The sequence below is a fragment of the Pinus tabuliformis genome, chromosome 4_1 (genome assembly GCF_031772625.1).
Source record: "Pinus tabuliformis cultivar Carrire ecotype Pingquan chromosome 4_1, CPIR1, whole genome shotgun sequence".
In the NCBI taxonomy this organism is placed as follows: domain Eukaryota; kingdom Viridiplantae; phylum Streptophyta; class Pinopsida; order Pinales; family Pinaceae; genus Pinus; species Pinus tabuliformis.
In genome coordinates, this window is record NC_142303.1 from 826,153,627 (window position 1) to 826,173,645 (window position 20,019).

The following is a 20,019-nucleotide window of genomic DNA, read 5'->3' on the forward strand; positions in this document are numbered from 1 at the left end:
ATGTTATTAATGTTATGTTAGCTCACTATGGCATTACTAGGTCTTTTAGGTACCAATGTTAGAATATTGGTTATACTGAGATGGGGTGGGGGAGGGCGTGCATCAGTATAAATTGAATGGATCAGCATTAACCAAAATTACTTCTCATTAAACAATTAACTTATCCATTAATTAACCAACAGAACATATGAGCAACATATCAAAAACACAATACATGAAAATCCAAACTCAAACCACATAAGTAGCAAAACTATAACATGTGGGCATCAGATATTTTAGGTGGAAACCCTTTCGAGAGAAAAAACATTGAATTCTTTATCATCTTATTCTTCCTATCAATCTTCTTTTACGATGTATTAACATCAATCGATATGAAAGCACTGACTTGTAAGATATGCGAGCACCCACTCGCTTTTTACATCAATTTTTGTAGGCTCCTACCTATAGGAGGCTTACACCTCTCTTACCTTTTGCAAGCTATAATTTTTGGAAGCACCCACTCCCACTTCTTACTAGCTACAACATGTTCTTTTTCAGATTACTACCAGAAAGGATACTCCAATCTCTTGATACGTGAAAGTTTTATTTTGTTGGCTTACCTAGTCTTTAATTATGAATTGTTCCTTGTATGTGTCTTTGTATTGTACTCTGTCCCTTCCCCCTTTACAATTGTTTATCCCTCTTTGTTGCTCGTCTTCCTCAATTATATTTCACTTCTACTACTCTTCCTCTTTCTCTCTTTGTTGGACAATTTTCAAATCAGGTCTCTCTACATTTCAATTAGCTAGCATCTCTACATTATAAACATTCATCTTTATAGATAATTTGTTTTCTATTTATATTTCAATGTAGTGATTTGAAGTGAAAAGTTGGTCTACCCATTGTTTTCACATTCCTCTCAAAGCTGGAATTGGAATTTTCATAACCAAATGCCTAGCAAGAGAATGAAAATTCTTGCAAATGAATAATATTTCAAATGTTTGTTTCTATTCTAAATGTCTAGCACAAAAAATGAATTGTATTTATCCTTTGGAGTTAGGGATAAGACTTTTACATTAATGATTTTCATGCTATACAAATCATCACCTTCTATTCGAATATACACACAAAGTTATGTCAATGTATTTTCAAAACTCCTCCTCGAATGTAAATTTGGATCCTACAATCATACAAAAATTCCCACTAGAATAAAGCAATATGGTCCACTGTAGGATCAATATGCTCTCATAAAAGAGGACACCAGCTTTAGCTAAACATTCCAGCTCTTATTGAAAGGTGTAAGAGCTTAAGCACATGTGGTAACTTAGTCCACCATAAGAACCACTAAACAAACTTCTATATTGCTCTAATTCCAAGGCCTGTTGAATATTCATTTTGTTAAGTTGCACTTGAGAATATGGTCTAAATGTTTCCACTATCATCAACTATTGGGATTGCATTACAAATTTAGGTAGAAGAGACAAAGAATAACTAAGGGATGCAATTGGTCGAAGCATTTCTAGAAAACAACCACCTCCATTCCTAATTTTTGGTATCCATGAACCTATGGGAAACATATATAAATGGGTTGTTTGTAGAAGTTTCATAGAACTAGCCTTCAAGTTGTCTTCTAGTATTTTTATGGAATGATCTAATTTCCATAAAATTGTAATTCCACATCTTATGACAACTTTTATTAGTTAAATAAGTTAATTTGACTTAGTTGTCTCAATTGATTCGAATTGAGGGTCTAACTTGAGTAATGTAGAGTGTCTCCTACATTATAGGAGCCCTAGTTGAGTTTATTTTTAGTTGTAATTAAATAATTAAGTCTAACTGAGTTAAATTCAGTTAAAGTAGTTCTAACTGATGGAGGAACTAGTGGGAGGTCTAGTAGTGTGGTGTTGCCTGTAGTAGAGTGTGGTGGTGCCTACAGTGATCAACCAGTAAACTGATGATTCACTCATAAATAACTCATGAATGTTAGATATGAGAAAGACCTAGTTGATATTGGAGTTCAGGGACAATATACTATTAGTTGTATAATCATCTGAATTATATAGGTGGTGCATGCAGTTAGAGGAAGGCCTATGAGGATTGTACAATTCCAGTTGAGGAATTTCCCTAATTAACAGAGGGATATTCCCAAGGAACCATCACAAGGAAATAGGGACTTTGGCAAGAAGAAAGTTTGTTAAGTATTGGCCTAGGCCTGTCTAGGAAGCAGTGAGACAAATAGAGATAGTGCGGAGGTTTCTTGAGTTTGAGCAAATCATTGTAATCTTCTCACATTTTCTAACTAATGCAATATACATATAGAAGGGGTTTTTACCTGTGGCCTAGGAAATCATTGTGTAATGTGTCAATTGAATTCTTTATCTTGTATGCTTCATGATTTCGTGATCGTTTAACTGTTTCTATTGATGAGTAGACTAGATTCAAGTCTCTTGTTTTAGATTTACAATTAGAAGTTTGAATCTACAATGAATTTCTACATGGTATCATAGCAGAAATCACTCTAGAAGAGGAGAATATGAGTTTGTTTTTTGCAGATGAAATCGAATTTGTAGTATCATACTTCAGAGGCAATAGAATGTCATTCTACAGATTGAGACTCGAATATGCCCTTGATGGTAGTTCGGACTATATTTCTTGGAAGGACAGGATAAAGGTAGTGTTGGAAGAAAATAGGCATAAGGAATTCATAGACAAAGATATTCCTAAGCCTCCAACAACTGATGCTCAAGATCTATTAGAGTGGATAAAATATGTTGCAAAGGAGAGAAGGATTATCGTAGAAGGAGTTCAGCCTCCATAGTAAGGAAACTCCATAGCAATGTGGAAGGCCTTGACATACCTGTTTCAAAATAGCCACGACCACAAGAAGCTGGCACTGAAGGACAAGCTCAAAAAAATCAAGATGAAGAAGGGCGACACAATACCAAAGTACTTGACCAAGTTCCTTATTAAAATTGGATCATTATAATTTTTTTCATCCATATTGATGAATTTGGAGTGGAAAACGTGGTGGAATCAACTCATGGGACCATTTTATCGACTAGACCCAGTTTGGCGAATCAGGGTATGAAATATTCAAGAGCGTTTTAAGGCATCAAATGAATTTTTGGGGGGTAAAATGGTGTACTTTTAGCATATAAACTTTTCATTCTATTCTACACAGAAATACCTTTCCAACGGCACAAGAATTGCATCAATCAGAGTCTGTATGCAAAAGTTATGCCACTCAGAATTTGACCTTCCTGTTTTCACACCTATAGTTCAGGAGGATGTTGTGTCAACCCCCATTATTCATGGAAAAGGGGATAGCCACGTGTTTATGATGTAAAATACTCTAAAATATTCTATTTTGTAACTTTAGTTAAGAGTTGATGTAGTCAAACTTAACCACTAGTAGGCTACCGGGTTGTGTTATAACCGGGCCACTAGGAGGAAGAGGCATTCCATTCTTTCAAGAGCATTTTGTTCCATAGCTGATCAAAGATAGCTAGGAGAGATAGGAGATAGAGCACACAAATAGGATTTGTGCACTATAGTAGCCCATGGGCCACATGTATTACTTCTTTGTACCTGTAGCCATATTTCCAGACAGATAAAGAGAGCGAAGTGGCCTCACCTTCCGGCTGGGTTTTCTCCAAAAAGGGATTCCAAGAGAGAATATATTATGTCTTGTGTGTGTGCGCTTATTTTTTTTGTTATCTACTTTTTTTCATAATTTCCATTCGCATGCATGCGCTAATTACAATTAAATCCATAGATATTAAACTTTAATAAACTGTAATAGTGTAGAATTTTCATACTTTTAATATAATATTATTATGTTTGTTGTGACAAACTGTCCAGTGGAATATCCATGGAAGTTCACGAATCATTTGGTAACAGAGCGGGTTTATTTGGTTATTTTGTGGAGATTTCAGGGATATATATTGGCAATGCCGAAAATCGTAAAACCCTAATCATGGCTGACGAATCTGAAAACGAACCTTGTGATCCTACAGAGGTGATGTTTTCACGGCTCAAACAACAAGTCACAGATATAAACTGCAATGTAAACCTCCTCATGGTGGCCCTAAGCAATAAGATAGGGATATTTGTAGAATATGAGGGTTCAAGTGCAGAAGAAAAATCATAAGGGGGGTTGGGACAGCAGGAAGACACGAAGAACCAGACGCAGAAAGAATCCGTAAAAGATCAACCCAGTTTGAGTGTTGTGAATCGATCTCTGTTTAAAATGGAAGAAAAAATAGATATCAAGTCATATCATGATGAGATCAATGCTCTGAAGTTGAACCATTGGTTGCAGAAACTGGAAGTTTATTTTAGTGTCCATCAGATCGAGGAAGGGAAAAAGATCTCATTCGTGTGGCTAAAATTAGAGGGCCATGAACTGACTTGGTGGGATATTCACACAGAAAACTTGAGGTTGGAGGGAGAACCTTCAATGACTAAGCGGGAGGATTTCAAAACCCTTATTAAGTCATAGTTTTATCCCATTGGGTATGTGGAGGACCAGTGGATTCGGCGGCATTACTTCAGGAAAAATCTATCCCAAAGCATGCAGGAGTACACCACGGAATTTAGGAAGATGGCTATAGTGTTGGGTATCTCTCCAAAGAACCCAGATGTACTCCTCAAGTATTTGATGGTTCTGCACCTCCATCTGTAGGAGAGAGTGATGTTGTTCAAGCTGAATTTGGTGGATGAGACTTGTGTACAGCCACAATACTTGGAGAACATAGGCATGAAAAGAGTGCAATCAAGTGGATTGAAGCAGAAGGAGCAACAAGAATCTTCTAAGGAGGGGAAGAAGAATAAAAAAGGGAGAAAAGATAAAAACACGACAACCACATCGAACCAGTGTAAAGATACTAGCAACCACTGAAACCACTATAACATTGATGGCCATACAGAGGAGAAGTGAAGAAAGATAATAAGAAAAAGAATCTCATGGCCACTGATTCGAGCAACCAAGTTGAAAGTATCTCAGATGTGGATGAGAAGATTATTTGTATGTCAATACAAAAGGAGGTGAATCTGATTAGCCTTCAGCAATAAGAAAAGAAATAAATGACCAACCTCTTCCATATAAAGATACAAGTCAAGAAGGCGAAGATTGATGCTCTGTTTGACTCAGGATTGCAGGCGAATCTCATTGTAGCAGAGCTGGAAAATAAGTTGGGGCTGGAAGTTCATGATCATCCAAACCCATATCCATTGGGATGGGTGGATAAGGATGCAGAGTTGAAGGTAACAAAATAGTGTAAAATTGTATTTTCTATTAGTGTTGATTTTATTGATGAAGTAGATCTAGATGTGGTTCCCCTTAATGTATGTAGAGTCGTGTTTGAGAATCCATACATGTACATGCAAGATGAAATATTCATCATGAGAGCCAATTAGTATCGGCTCATCAAGGATGGAAAATCGTTCATCATCAACGCGCATAAAGGAAAGTAAAAAATTTCACTGGTAATTGCCAAGAAGTATGTTTTATTTTTTTAAGAGAAAGTCAGTCTGAAGAGGATTCAATAAGAGGCAAGGCATCCTTGGAAGGGTGTACTAAGAAATAGAAACAACAATTGGAGGAGTTGTTACAAGCATACAAGGATGTGTTCTGAGAGCCTAAAGGGTTACCACCTAAGAGAGAAGTGGATCACGATATCCAGCTATTTCTAGACTCCCCCTTTCCAAATATTGGGTTGTATAAACAATTTGTTATAGAAGCAAGTGAGGTGAAGAAATAGTTGCAGCAACTGCAGGAACAGGGTGTCATTCGACTGAGTATATCACCATGTGGGTCACCCATCATCATTGTGCCAAATAAGGATGGGACTTGGTGGATGTGTATATATTACATGCCGTTGAATAAAACCACACTCAAGAATAGATACCCCCTACCCAAGATAGATGATCTGCTAGATCAGTTGCAGCAAGCCAAGTATTTCACCAACCTAAACTTGAAGTTTGGATATCACTAGGTTCGGGTTAAAGAAGAAGATACATGGAAGACTACCTTCAAAACCAGGCAAGGTTTGTATGATCGTTAGTTATGCCATTTTGCCTATGTAATGCACCAGCTACATTCATGAGATTAATGAATGATATACTGCACCCTTTTTTAGATTAATTTTTATGGTCTATCTGTATGATATACTAGTATATAGTGCTACCTAGGAGGAGCATATTTCACATTTGATGCAGGTGTTGGAAACATTAAAGAAGCACTAGTTGCTAGCAAAAATCAAGAAGTGTGAGTTTCTGCAACAATGTTTGGTGTATATGGGGTATGTGATCAGTGGAGAAGAGCTGAAGATAGATCCTTCCAAGATGGAGGCCATCATGAAATGGTTGGTGCCTACTAATGTTTTTGAGGTCAAGCATTTCATCAGAGTAGCACAGTACCTGAGGAAATTCATAGCCACATTTTCAGCGGTAACAACACCGCTCCACACCATAACAACAAGTGGCAAGATTTTCCAGTGGGGAAAAGATCAACAAAAGGCTTTCGAGGAGCTAAAGAAAAAGATCATTCAAGCACCAGTTCTAGCATTACCAAACTTGCAACAGCCCTTTGAAGTGGAGACAGATGCGAGTGGGTATGCTATGGGATTTGTCTTGATGCAAGGAGGAAGGCTTGTTTTCTACCATTTTGAAGTATTTCATGGAGCAGTTCTTAACTACCCTACCTAAGATAAGGAGCTTTATGCCATGGTGCAAGATGTGAAGAAGTGGAAGCACTATCTCATGGGAAAGGAGATAGTAAAACACACAGATCACCAGTCATTACAGTACTTGCAGGCCCATAGTAAGCTACAATAGACGAGGAATTACAAGCGGATGGGGTTTTTATAGCAATTTCATTTGGTGATCAAGTATAATAAGGGAAGCACAACCAAGTTGGTTGATATGATTTGAAGGCCATCCACATCAAATATTACAACTTTGGGTACTCTTATGCACATGGTGCCATTCATTGATGATGCATACAGAGATGCATATTCAGAAGATGAGCACTTAAAGGCGGTTTAGCAGCAATTGCAGAGTCAGAGTCATGTGCACGATGGCAACAACACTGTTGACTACCATCTCCAGGATGGGTTACTCTACATGCTGGATAAACTATGTGTTCCTAAAGGTGAGTGTTTGCAGTTTATTAAAGAGGCTCACACCTCTAAGAGTGCAGGGAACTTTGGTGTAGGGAAGATCATGGTTAACTTGGAGAGGTATGTGTATTGGCCCAAGATGCAAGAGAAGGTAGCTAGGTTCATAAGAGGATGCATGCTTTGATGTACCATCAAGCCTAGCAATAGGAAGCAAGGTCTATATCATCCCTTACCTGTACCTACTCGTCCTTGGGAAAGCATTTTCATGGAATTTGTGGGAGGTGTACTGACAACTAGGAAGGGACATGAATACCTATTCGTGGTAGTTGATAGGTTCAGTAAGGTGTGTGCTATGATTCCCTGTAAAAAGACCATCAGTAGTCAAGAAGCAACAAACTTTTTCTTTAGACAGGTCTGGGTGCACTTTGGGATACCAAGGAGCATCATTTCAGACAGGGACACAAGATTTCGTAGTGCATTCTAGACTAAATTGTCAGAGAAGATGGACACAAAGTTGAAGAGATCTACAACATTTCATCCATAGACAAATGGGCAGACAAAAGTAGTTAACATGACTCTAGTGTAGCTTCTAAGGGGATACAACCAAAATCATTTGAAGACTTGGGATGAAAATATGGTAGATATACAACATTCATATAATAGAGCAATCCAGACTTCTACAGGAAAGTCCCAATTTGAGACTTTTTTGGATATTTTCCACCTTCACCTTTGGATATTGCATATGGGAAGCAAGGCGCATTGAGGGAAGATCTTATAGGAGATGCTTTGAGGGTTGAAGATTTTATAGAGAAGATCAGGCAGATCCATCTACAGGTACAAGAAACATTGCATAAGTCGCAAGAGAAGTATAAGGCCAAACATGATCAACACAGAACAGAGAAATCATTCAAGGTGGGAGACAGAGTATGGATATAGTTGAACAAGGAGAGGCTATAGGGGGCCGGAAAGAAAATAAAGGCTCTATGGTATGGCCCCTTTGAGATATTGGAAAAGGTGGGTGATAATGCCTATCGACTTAGTTTACCACCATATATGCACATTTACTCAGTTTTGAATGTAGAGAATTTGAAACTCTATGAGCTTTCCATGCTAGTTCAGGAAGAGGAACAGGTCCTACCTTCTGTGGAGTATTTGGCACCAGACACTCAGGTAGAGTTGACAGGAGATATATTTTTGTAGAAGAGGTCTAGAACTACAAGACAGCGGAAACATGACCTTTTGCAGATTCGGTTGAAGGGACAACTTATAGGCAAAGCTAAATGGTACACTAGAGAGAAGGTGGAGGAAAAATTTCCTCGCCTCATTTAGTAAAATATTTTGGGGACCAAAAGCCTTCCAAAATGAGGAGGTGTGATCCGAATTGGATCATTATATTGTTTTCATCCATTTTGATGCATTTGGAGTCGAAAAAGTGGAGGAATCAACTCATGGGATTGTTTTTACTAGCAGGACCCAGGTTAGTGAAATAGGGTCTAAAACCTTCTGAGAGCATTTGAAGCATAAAAAAATGTTTTTTTTTATGGTAAAATTTTGCCTCTTTAATGTGGCACTTTTTTTTTTTTTTATATTCTAAACACAGATACATTTCCAATGGCTTAAGAAGCGTGTCAATCAGAGTCTGTATGCTAAAGTTATGCCACTTAGAAGTTGACCTTCTCATTTTCACACCTATAGTTTGGGAGGATGTTGCGTCAACGCCCATTTTTCATGCCAAAAGGGCTAGCATGTGTTTGTGATGTAAAAGACTCTAGAAGAGTCTATTTTGTAACTCTAGTTAAGAGTTTATGTATTCAAACTTAACCACAAGTAGGTTATCGAGTTGTGTTATAACCGAGCCACTAGGAGGAAGAGGAATTCCATTCATTCGAGAGAATTTTATTCCATATCTGAGAAATAATAGCCAAGAGAGACTGGAGGTAGAGAACACAGAGAGGATTTGTGCATTGTAGTAGCCCATAGGCCACATGCATTACTTCTTTGTACTTGTATCCATATTTCTAGACAGAGAAAGAGAGTGAAGCAGCCTCACCTTCTAGCTAGGTTTTCTCCCGAAAGGGTTTCCTAGAGAGCATGATCCAGGTGGATATTGGTGGCCATCTACCTATTCCACCTAGACCTCCAGTCAGTTTCATATTTTTCCTTTTTTTCAGCGTTTAATATTTTTAGTAGTTTTTTGGGTCCTGAACTTTTGGATCAGTTTTGAACCCCTAACGATGTTTTCTTTAGGTCTGCAGTAGGCTCATAATCTTAGGTAAGGGCCCGCTACAAATCCTATAGTACTTGGAGGGAGATTTCCAACAAGGTATAGTACGTGCCAAACAGAGATAATATGACCAAGTTACGACCATGTGAAGTTGGCTGCCCAACTAACCCCAACAGGGCCCACAAACTCTTGGCATTCCATCTCCTAGGGTTAGGGTTTTGGTTGTTTACAATTTTCCCTTATTGTCAGATAATAAATAGGCCTTTGAGCCTCATTGTAACACAATTTAGAGGCATGTAGCTGCCACATCTCTTCTCATATATTAATCTACCATCAACCAAGCTAGTTATTTCCATTCTACTTGTAAGGATATTTCAGTATTCTCATATTAATGAAATGAAGTGTTATTTCTACTGCATCTATGTATTTATGGTTATATATGTAATGTTTTGCATTCTTTTTTAAGTTCGGATCAGTGGTATCAGAGTAGTCTACTCTTTCTATATTTTTCTTTACATGTCCCCAATGAGGTTAAGGTAGGAGGAGTTAGGGAATCTAGTTGAAACTTTGCAAGGCCGGCCTCGCAAACCCCGATGACCTCCTATGGTGAAAGAAAATAAATACGAGTGGGAAGGATATCCTATCAAAATATTGCTCGAGGAAGCCCTTAAGAAATAGAGGAATGCAATCATGGATAACTTTGCCCAGATCATTTGACGACTATTGCATCTTAATCTAACAGCCACTCTAGAGGTGCCACTCCTAATAAGGTACAAGTTAACTTTGACATTCCCATATTTGAGGGCCAAATAGACGCAGACGTCATAGATAAATGGTTGAATATGTTGGAAGGATATTTTTCAGTTCATGACTTTTCCAATCATGAAAAGATTACTTTTTAACTTCTCAAAGTCACCCCACATGTCAAGGACTTGTGGGAAACCTACTGTGAACAAAAGGACAAGAGTGAATCCTCATTGTTTTCAGCCACACCCACTTTGGATTCTTTCCAACACGCCATTAGGGAACAATATTACCCTGTCAGGAATTATGAAGATAAATACATAAAGTGAACCATGCTATGGCAGGGAAGGGACCAAGATGTGTTGGAGTTCACAAATGTTTTCCATACCCTCTGCACAAAATTGGGTATCTAGGATTTTGAGCGGAATTTGGTACTCAAGCACCATAACTATCTACACAAGTACATCCAGGATGAGACGGAGTTCCTGGACATCTCCTTGCTCGGCATGACATACTGATACGTTGTCAATATTGAGCAGAAGTTTAAACATAATAAGGGAGACTTTGGATCTGTGAATTCGAAGCAAGGAAAAGGCACCCCCAAACAACAGAGCAAAGGCCAAAGCCAAGGCGGGGTGACCCAACACAACCTACCAAAGCCGCAAGCAAAGAACAACACCTCAAAGTCAAAGAAGGACAAAAAAAATGTAGTGAGTTCCATAAGTGCTCCACTCACAACACAAGTGAGTGTCAAGCCAAGCAGTCACTAGTGGCCAAGCTGAAGGCTTTCGAATTAGACGCATGTTCCGACTTTGAGTGAGAACCCGACAAGGGGAAGGACAAAGGGAAGAAGATTATTGACATGGATCCTACTGCCACCATGGCCACAACCAAGATCTAGAAGAATGAGCCCAAAGATCCAGAGGAAAGGGAACACCTCTTCCACTCACAGATGTAGGTGAAGGGTTCTCCACTGCAATTCATTGTCAATAGCAGGGGCCAAACGAACCTCATTTCAGCAGAGGTCATGAAGTATATGGGCCTATCGATGACATCACATCCGCAATGGTACACCATCGGGTGGCTTCATCAAGGACAATATCTCTACATCATCCAACAATGTTGCCTTTCCTATATCATCAAGCCCTTCACGGATGAGGTATTATGTGATGTTGCTCCTCTTGAAGTTTGTGATGTATTATTAGGACAACCATACTTGTGGAAGCGACATGTTATATATGAGTCTAGACCTCTCTCTGTGATTATTACTTTAGGAAATAAGTTGGATAGGATACCAGGGGTAGCCCTGCCTACTACCTTCTCTTTGATCACTGCAAAGCAATGCAGTAAGATCATTTCCGAGACCAGGAAATTTGTTTTTCTTGTGATCCGCCGTTAGGGAAAGAATAAGGTTGTGGCCATGGCTTCCAAAAAGGGTTCCTCTACACAGCATAAGTATATGGACAAGGTTGTGGAGGAGTACAGTGACATTTTCGCCTCACCTACAAGGGTACTTACGAATTGTCAGGTCAAGCACTCCATCGATTTGAAACCGAGCACGCCGCTACCCAATGGACCGATCTATCGATGTTCTATTCTAGAGAATGATGAGTTCAAGATGCATATTCAAGAGCTATTGTAGAAAGGTCACATCAGGCCAAGATCATCACCCTGTGGGATCTCGATTGTATTGTTACATAGGAAGGACGGGACCTGGAGACTCTATATTGACTATTAGGCACTGAACAAGATCACTATTCGAAATAGTACCCAATCCCATGGATTGAAGACCTTATGGACCAGCTCAAGGGGGCCAAATATTTCAACAAGATTGACTTGAAGTCTGGTTATCACTAGGTGCCTATCAAACCCTCTGATGTGTGGAAGACTTCCTTCAAATCCAAGGAGGGACTTTTCGAATTGTTGGTCATGCCTTTTGGGTTGACTAATGCCCCCGCAACCTTCATGAGATTAATGGATAACATATTATGACCCTTCACCAATGCATTCATGGTGGTGTATTTAAATGACATATTGATCTTTAGCAAGAGTTGGGAAGAGCACCTCCACCATATTCAATAGGTCCTTCAAACCCTTCAACAACACAATCTGTGTGCCAATTTGGAGAAATACACTTTTGGTATGACCCAGGTTCAATATCTAGGGTACATCATTGAGGAGCAGGGTGTTCATGTGGACCTAGCCAAGATACAATTCAGTCGAGATTGACCAGCCCCAACCACTCTAACAGGGCTCCGCATCTTTCAAGTTCTTGCCAATTTCTACTGCAGTTTCGAGTTGGGGTTCTCTCATATCACATGGTCGTTAATTCAAGTCACCAAGGGTGGAGTGAAAGCAATTTTGTTTTGTATGAAACCCAACACAAGGTGTTTACTAAGTTGAAGCATCACCTCTAATTTGCACCAATGCTCACTTTACTAGACCCGCAACAACCATTTGATATTGAGATAGATGCCTCCGACTATGCTATTGGTGCAGTTCTTACTCAACGGGGGCATCCAGTGGTTTACCACAATGAGACAATTTCAGACACAATTTGAAAGTATCCCACTTACGAAAAATAAATGTATTCCATTACGCAGGTCTTCCATCAATGGAATCATTACATTCCAGGGAAGGAAATGGTCATCCACACAGACCTCTGACCCCTGCAGTTCATAGAAACATAAGAGAAGTTGCAGAAAAATCGCCATCAAAAATAGTCCACATACCTAGAATAATTTTGTTTGAACCTTAATTACAAGAAGGGAAGCACCAATAATGTTGTAGGCTACCTCAGCCAGCCACCAGTCATGGCGTTAATCACTATGCATGACTCCTATGGGCATGAGACTTCGGGGTGGCTGCATCTTTACAAGAGCGATCCAGATTTCAGCAACACATACCAAACACCCCTAGAAGACAAGCAAATTCCAAATTTTCACCTCCAAGGTGAACTGTTATGCCACCTGGGACACATATGTTTTCCTTCAAGTGAGCATGCTAAAATGATTTGGGAAGCACAGTACAGTTGGGTCGCTAGAACTTGCGGGGTAGAGAAAATAGTGGTAGTACTGTAGAAGTATTTTTATTGGACGAATATTCATGAGGATGATTGGAGGTACATTAAATCTTGCACTGTCTGCGCCATTCCCAAACTAACCATCAAGAAGCAAGGCCTATGTACTCCTCCCCCTACTCCTAGTTGACCTTGGGAATCCATCTCCATGGATTACATATCGAGACTTCCTTCTTCTAAGCACAGCAACGACTGCGCTTTTGAGGTCGTTGACAGATTTTATAAGATGGTCATTATGGCACCTTGTAAGAAGAGTATCACAGCAGAGGCCACTACTAAACTCTTCTTTGAGAGAGTGTGGGTACACTTTGGGATCCCATATTCCATTGTCTTATATCAGGACAAAAAATTCCGGAGTGCATTTTGGTCAAGTCTCTAGTCGATGTTGGAAACCAATCTTACTAAGTCCATGACTTTCCATCCCCAAACTGATGGCCAAACAGAGATCATCAACAAGATGATCATACACATTCTGCACATGTACAAATCGAAGCATCCATGAACATGGGATGAAAGCCTCCCCTATGTCCAGCATAACTACAACAAATATCTCCACAACTCAACGCGGGCCACAACCCCTTTCAAGTAGGGCTAGGATTTCAGCCATTATGTGCCAATGATGTGGCCATACCATTTGCAGCTACTTAGGCAGATTTGGCTCATGTCCAGTCCAAAGCTGACAGGGCTAGAACCTTCATTAAGAGTATTCAACACATCCGCCAGTAGGTCTTGTTAGCCTCATTGACAAAAGGCCAAAAATTGGATGAATATATGCTCTTAAAGTCTCCAAATGTGCTTAAAATCATCCCATGGGATCCATATATGCTCTTGAAATCTTCAGCATTTTCTCAAGATTCATCCAAAAGTTGAAATGTTCGCAGGAGGAAAGCCTTTGGAAGGGCGGAAATACACTATCGGGAGGCTCAAAACACTCTAAAACCATGAAAAACCATTATCACAGGCTTAAACTAGGCATCACACAACAACCGTTAGATCTGTCCGATCAACGGCCCAGATCTAAGAGGAAAATCGCATAATGGTCAGGCAGAGTGGACAGTCTAAAGGCAGGTGCATGACACCGCCGATCAGCGATTGCCGATGATCGGATCGAAGGGTCGCATCGGCGGTCACGGCGGTGGATAACATATGTTATGTTATATAAAGGCCTGGGCGTTGAGCGATTAGCGATTGCGATTTATCACATTGCTAATATTGCATCGGCAATATACCACGGACGGGGCCTAAGAACAGGCATGTGTGCGACCCGATGGGCCGGACCTGACGTAATTATATGCGATAAATGGATGTATTTTCAAAATCCATGGAAGGCCATTTTAAATGTATTTTCCGTGTATTTCGCTATGTAACAAAAAATAAACGGAAACAAAGGAGACTTGGCCAGTGCTGATAGCGATGAAGCCTAGACCCAAAAGGGGTCGGGAAGTGAAATATATATATTTTGAAGTCCGCTGAACGCAATTTTTCATTTTTTCCAGCGTTTTTCACGAATTTCCAAATACAAAGGGAAGCGAGGGAACCGACCGACTGCGATATGCGACAGTAACCCCCAGGGCGAACCCGATAAAGGAATTAATCATTTTTTAGGACTATTGAAGTTAGAAAGGACAGAGAAGGTGGGATTTAGCAGTAATGGTTGTGTTTTCTGTTTAAAACAGAAATATACATTGTTTTGAACAAAGGTCCACCACAGGGGCAGTGCTGTTTTGCTATAACAGAAGCATGCATTGTTAAATCATTGGAAGGGCCACAACACGCTGTAACCCAAATCAAACAAGATCAGGGAGCATCAACAACACAGACAGTGCAACAGCCACACCAACAAACATTATTGGGCATCTTTAGCATGAGAGAGCTCCCAGACAGTGCAACAGACGATCCAAAATATCTGAATGCAGTTATTCCTCTATCAGAAGGAGAAAAACCTCCAAGCCATGCTTGCCTTCAGGGAATCAAATAGTTAAACAAGACAGAGTGATCGATTAAGACCTCTCAAGCCTTAGAAGGCTGAGGAGCATTGTAAACAGGCTATAAATAGTTGAAAGTAAGATGTAATATAGGTTCAACTTTTGGAGATTATTCCTCCTCTGTTCATTCAAGTTTCTCATCTTCATTCTAGAAATATAAGCTTCTTTTGCCATTATATGTTCAAATGTCCATTCTCTTTGTTGTTCTATGCTTGCACTTGAACAATTTGTTCATGTTTTCATTGTGTTTAAGGTCAGATAATTGTCATCTTATCTCTGGTTTGATATATTATATTTGCAAGTTTCTTTGTTGCCTGTAGCTAGCCATCCATATGTGGTCATATATGCATCTGCCAGTATAGTCAGTATTCTCTTTTGCTGCCTATAGCTAGCCATTGATGTATGTTTATGTATGCAATCTGCTGGTATAGTCAGTATTCGCCATCTATCCATTGAATTTATAACTTATTGAGCATTAGTGGTCTAAAGCCTTGTATTGGTGAGAGCATTCATGCATGTGTTGAGTAAAAACAAGGTTGAAATGGTTATCTAACTTGATCCAAACCATCATTTATTCCAATAGTTCAGAGAACAATATTGAAGATTATATGTTACCAAGCATCTCCAAGTTACAACCTAGGAGAGTTTCTTGGAGTGATAACATAATTGGCGCCGCTGCCGGGGAGAGGAAACTGAAGCTCAGCTTCCCTGGGAAACAACATAGATCCAACTTTGATGATAGACAAGGTCTGGGCACATTTTTGGTTGTAATCAGCTATCTGGCGACTCTACTGGAAGCCGAACCTCTTGGCGACTCCACTTCATAGTTCTGGCTTAGTTTGTGAAGCATACTGGGAGAAATCCTTAGAAGCTACAAGCTGACCTAGTACCCGACCCTGAAAAAATCATCAAAGAGAGAAAGGTATTGCAGAAAGGAGCATCAGGTTCAGGTAAACCTAAAAAATCTTCTATATCTCTTCAAGAAAGGCTTGTAATAGAACAAATACATGTTGAGACTATAGCATCTAATACTAGCAGTGAAGAAAAACTTTCAAAGATTCATAAAGCTCCTTATTCTTTAGGTTCTCCTTTTGTTGTAAGCCTAAAGGAAACCTCACCTCCTATCCATCATACTCCTTTAGTCCTGTCAGTCACTCCTCAGCCCTCTATCATTTAGACTGCTAGTACTCTTTTAGCCACCACAGCTATGGTAGGTCCACAAGCACCTACCAAAATGGAAATAATCATAGTTGCTAGGTATCGGCCTCTAATACTGCCCACTACTTCGAATGCCATGCCTACTGGAGAATATCAGAAATATAGGCCTAAATTCATTGGCACTGAAGGTGTTACTACTAAAGAACATCTTGAGTCATTCTATAGCTATGCTGATAATCTAGACATTAGTGAGGATGATGTGTGGATGAGAGTCTTTGTCCAAAGCCAAGAAAATGGTTCACAGAACTAACCCCAAGATCTATAGCAGATATTGAAGCTTTAGATGATGCATTTCTAAAGCATTGGGGGGATACAAAGGACCTCCTCTACTACCACACTGAGTTTGGCAACTTAAAGAGAGAAAATGGTGAGTTGTTGTTTGATTTTAATAAGAGGTTTAATTGTATGTACAACAAGATACCAGCTGAAGTAAAACCCACTACTACCTCTGCTAAACTCACCTATGCCAGTGCTTTTGACTCTGACTTCTGCCTATTGTTGAGAGAGAGGCGATGTGCTACTTTGGCTGACATGTAGGATGTAGCCTTGGAAGTGGAATCAAACATCATGGCTATAGAGAAGCTCAAGGGAAGTGTTGATAGAGGAAGACAGAGGGGCGAGTCTTCATCATCCTCTGATCCCAAGATAGATAAAATGACCAAAATGATCGAGTCATTAGCCTCCAAAATCTCCAAATTAAAGGTTGAGCAGCACCCAGGGAAAGGAAGAGTGCCTAATACCTTTGCTCCTAGAAATCCAAATCCAAATCCATATAGAAGAGCTAATGAGCAGTTGCAGATTTTGAAAAGAAACAAAGATGCAAATGAAGACCAAAGGGTGAGGGCTCCTTTTCAAAATACAGTCATGGAAGAAGAGCAGTTTGAAGAAGAGGATGAGATCCATTGTCTGGAAGACAAAGGCAATGCTTCCTTTTTGACCTTAGCTGCCTATGAAAAGTCATTATGCAATGACAAGATCAGCCAAGAATGGGATGGTAATGCTATTCTACAAACCGTGGATCAACAAAGATATAATTTGAGGTCAAAGATAAATAATGCCAAGGAAACTCCTGTTCAAAGAGCTGTTGTCCCTGCAGTACAACAAGATAATAAGCAAAAACAACCAACAGTTGATCCCATCATCCTCCAAGCTCTAGCTCATGAGGTAAGAGGTCTTGAAAAGTCTCCTTCTCCTTTCAATTTTCAATCAGAAATTCAGAAGCTAAAGATACCCATGCCTCTGATTGAACTATTGAAGAATGAGTCCTTCAAAAGATCCATCCTCGAGGCCCTTGAGCCTAAAGCCATCCAAGCCTCCACTGATTGTGTGAATCTGCAAGATGACAAGCCAGCTGTTATTCTCAGCCCAATGATTGAAAATTGTGAAGACAACTCTCCATCATTCTATGTCTCTCTGACTATTCATGATAAAATCCTTCACAATTGTCTTCTGGACACTGGAGCCAACCATAATCTAATGCCCAAGGCTGTCATGGATGAGTTGGGTCTTGACATCACAAAGCCTTATCATGACCTGTTCTCTTTTGACTCTAGAAAAGTGAAATGTCTGGGATTAATCAAGGACCTAGCTATCACTTTGTCTCAACTGCCTATGAAAAGCATGATGATGGATATTGTGGTGGCAGATGTACCCCCAAGTTCGGTATGTTACTTTCCAGAGGTTGGATCAAGAGACTAGGTGGATCATTACAAATTGATTTGTCTTATGCTACTGTCCCAGTTTTTGGAGGTGAGAGCAAGAGATTATACAGAGAGGCACAATTGGCTTATATCATCAACGATAAGAAGAATCCCACTAATCATCCCATTTTCTCTGTTGACACCGATTTTGGAGCATGTATTCTTCATATTAAAGAATCTCAGTTGGCCTCCACGCAACTTAAGAAACCAGTTTTCCAGTTCGCAGAGGAAGAAAACCCACATATTTGGGATATGTTTTTTGATGGGGCTTGCTCTAAAGAAGCTGCAGGGGCAGGTGTAGTCCTTGTGTCCCCAACACAGGAACACATTCATTTATCTTTCAAATTGACCTTTCAAGTCACAAACAACATCGTAGAGTATGAAGCTTTGATTATGGGCTTAAGCACCTAAAGAAATGGGTATCAAAGGCCTGAAAGTGTTTGGAGACGCAGATCTCATTATTCAGTAGGTAAATGAAACTTTCCAAGCTAAGCATCGAAGGCTGAAAGCATACAGAGATGAGGTATGGAGGTTCAAGGATTCTTTTAATGATTGCAACATTTCTTATATGCCAAGAAGGAAGAACCAGTGTGCTGACTCCCTTGCTGTCTCTGCTAGCATGTTTATTCCTCCTTGGCCTCCTAAATTGACATATGAATTTCAGATAAAATACAGACCATCTCTGCTTGACAATGTCAAATATTAGAGGGTTTTTGAAGATGATGAAGAAATTAACAAGTTTTTGCAAATCGTTGGGGAATTTTCTGAAACGCACATCGATCAGGAAAACGAAACCATGGAAGAATGCGGCTAGTCCAAGCTGAAAAGTGAAATCGACCAAAGAAGCATCGTCCAGCTGCCCAGTAATCACATACCAAAAGGATTGGTGCCTCTAGAGAGGCTTTTTGATCATAATGATGTGCCCTATAATGCGGCCAAAGTAGAGAATGAGTCTGCCGTCTATAAACACAATATAAGCAGCCCAGCCTGTCCAAAAAACACAAATCTGTCCACGCATTTATCCTCTGCCAAGAATTCTGACTATTGCACCCTCATGAAGCAATTCGCTAACATTTTTTCCTGGGAATACAATGATCTTAAAACCTATGATGCAGACATCATTCAACATAAGATCCTGCTGGAAAATAACACCATCCCTTTTAAGAAAAAATTAAGACCTATCAGCCCTCTCTTATTGCCTTTGATTGAGAAAGAAATCAAGAAGCTGTTGGCTACCAAAATCATAGTTCCCCTAAGGTATTCAAAGTGGATAGCCAACCTTGTGGTGGTAATAAAGAAAAATGGAGAAATCAGGCTTTGTGTTGACTTCATAAATATGAACAAGTGCTCTAAAAAAGATAACCAGCCCCTGCCCAAGATGGAACACTTTCTGAAAAGAGTTTCAGGGGCCAGAGTTATGTATTTCTTAGATGGATTTTCAGGTTACAATAAGATAGTTGTACATCTTGAAGATCAGGAAAAGACCGCCTTCACTACTCCTTGGGGAACTTTTATGTACTCCAAGATGCCTTTCGGTTTGATGAATGCTGGGGCTACTTTTCAGAGGGCCATGGACATAGCCTTTGTGGGAGAGAAGGACAAGTTTGTCCTTATTTATCTTGATGACATAACAATCTTCTCCAGTATCCCCAAAGACCATTTACATCATTTAAGGAAGGTCTTCCTAAAGTGCAGACAATTCGGAATCTTAGTGAACCCGAAGAAGTCATAGTTTTCTCTAGAAGAAGGCACACTTTTGGGACATATTGTTTCTGCTAAAGGTGTGAAAATTGATCCAGCAAGGCTTCAATACATTCAGACATTGTCCATCCCAAGGTTGAAAAGGGAAATTCAATCCTTCCTGGGTAAGATTAACTTTGTAAGGAGGTTCATTCGAAACTTTGTAGAGCTAGTTAAACACATCACTTCCATGCTGAAGAAAGGATCAGAAATAAAATGGACAGATGCT